The sequence below is a fragment of the Canis lupus genome, chromosome 26 (genome assembly GCF_048164855.1).
Source record: "Canis lupus baileyi chromosome 26, mCanLup2.hap1, whole genome shotgun sequence".
NCBI classification, from domain to species: Eukaryota; Metazoa; Chordata; class Mammalia; order Carnivora; family Canidae; genus Canis; species Canis lupus.
Window position 1 is genome coordinate 17,410,789 of NC_132863.1, and position 2,480 is coordinate 17,413,268.

Here is a 2,480-nt window from a genome sequence, read left to right on the forward strand (position 1 = left end):
TTTTAAAAATATTTTATGTATTTATTTGAGAAAGAGTGAGCACAAGAGAGAGCAAAGAGCACAAGTGGGGGCACAAGTGGGCAGGGAGAGGGGCAGGGGGAGAGGGTAAAGCAGACTCTCCACTGAGCAGGGAGTCTGACATCAGGGCTTGGATCCCAGGACCCCGAGATCATGACCTAAGCCAAAGGCGGGCACTTAACCGACTGAGCCACCTAGGCACCCCGCCAAAGGGCTATTTTATCATTTAGAAACATCCTCTGGTTTGTTAAATGCCAAGTACTTCTAGGATGCAGTTGAGATAATCTCAATTTATAATTCACTTTTAAACCTTTTGACTTTAACCTTCTCATTTCCTGAGATAAAGGTGTATAAAGCAACAACTCCTTTATTAGCTCATTTCAGATAGTTATCACCTGCTCAAGAATACATATAAAAATGCTCCTCAGACTATGCCAAGCAAAGAATTCATAAACTTCTGCAGGCAAAGGATAGGTCCAGCTAGCTGCTCTGGAAGTTACCTCTAGATCTGGGGCTCTAGGATTCAATGGAGGTGATGGTTGCAAGGAATGGGGACACAAGGGAAAAGCAACTGCTTAGATCACAGGATCCCTGGATGTTTGTCTCTGGGATAACACTCTGATAACACTCGATGTTTGAATTAAATCTAGAATACCTCTTTACCCCTATTGCTAAATCCTATCCTCAATGTAAACAGGGTCTATCTGCCAGTGTGCTTTTTTTATCTGAAGTAAAAATATTCCAATTGTGACGTCCCCATTGATTGTTGAGGAAAAGATTAAACATTAGTTTATCACAAATAAAGTCTTATTGCCCTGGAATGAAATGATGGAGCAAATGGAAGCATAAGGAACAAAATGCTTATTTCCTTCATAAATTCTTAGCCTTTCAGGTGAAGTGCAATAAGGATGATCAATGGAAAAGGAGGCTTCAGTTCAAGTTCTCTGGGGAGAGGTTAGAAAAGTAGCAAATTAACCTGTCTGATACCTTATCAGTCAGTTTTGAGTAATCAACTAAGTTAACATTCTTACCTTCTACAAATCATTAAATCATATACCACGGACCCGGAAATCTAGTTCCTCCAGCATAAGGTATGGCTGGAATGTGAGGAAATGTCAGATTAGGAGGATTTTTCCCAACAAAAGAGAGTTAGCGATTCCTTCAGAACTTTAACCCTTTTTAATCTAAGTAAAGTCTGTCCCAGTTAGATCAGGCAAGCAAATTGTTCTGCAGCTATGGCATTGTTTGCTGGGCTAAATTGGGACCTAACAGAATTGCACTAGGACTCTAAAGGAACAATGGTGCATGCAATTCCAACACCTTTATAACTCATGAGGACAAATACACATGACAGGACTTGAAAGTGCATTAAGCTTGAGTTTATTCTTCATGGTTTCAGGTGAAGAGCAGCAGGAGGGATTAGCTTGTAGATAATCTATTCCCCCCCACCACCCTCCTTTCTTCATCTCTCTTACAAAACTCCTGTATTTGAGGGATTGAACTGACGATACAAATTTTAACCCTTGCCTCAACTTCTCCATACTTCTGAGGAATTCAATACAAAACACAAAGATACCAAAACCTTTGAGATAATAGCACAAACACCAGCAACAGCAAATGAAGAACTACCATGCTGTGCCTAGGCAAATATGTCAAGAAGATTTCTCTATTTGGCTCAGCTTGTAGCTCATATAAAATAGACTCAAGACTCTCTTGCTGAATGTTTAATTATTTCCATATCCATTGAGTCCCTGGGAATAAATCTGCTTGTAAAAAAAAATCTATAGATATCAGAATTAAATATAAAACCATGCAGTTTTGTGCCCTCTTATGCTGAGAAGCAGAGCTGTAGAGTCTATACTCAGGCTTGGGTTCCTTCCCAGAAACCAGCAGAGATTGCTCTACTAGGAGATTTCTATCTCCCCAGCATGCTTTGACTAGGGGAGATCCGATTAAAATTAATACCAAGGGCAGATTTGAAAGAAAGACAAATAATAAAGTACAACCCAAGATGGAGATATTTTTGCAAATAGAAACTATGTTTTATTTAACTTGTCTCTTTTAAGGTGAGAACCAAATGTTGACACAAAACATCGCTTAGTGTCTGGTTGGCAGGGATGGTCTCCTCTTCTGCTTTCCACTAGGCAGTGGGCACACGAGCTGGTGGTAAGAGCAGGATCAGCTGGTTGAGGTAACCCCAGAACATACTGAGTATACAGAGCCACCCACACCAGTTCCAACCAAGACAGATAGCTTATTAGAAGTCTCAGGAGCAGCAGAGTGGAAGCGGAATGAATAAATTGGCCTCCTGGAGCACTATGCAGTCTGCATTGAGGGCTTCTGCCTTTATGCTCTTAACCTCACCACTCTTTTCCCCAGAGAGTTATGCTGTGGAAACTCTGGAGTTTCATTCTAAACTAGAAATATCACAACACTGGCAATTTTCTGCCTAAATCTCCTAC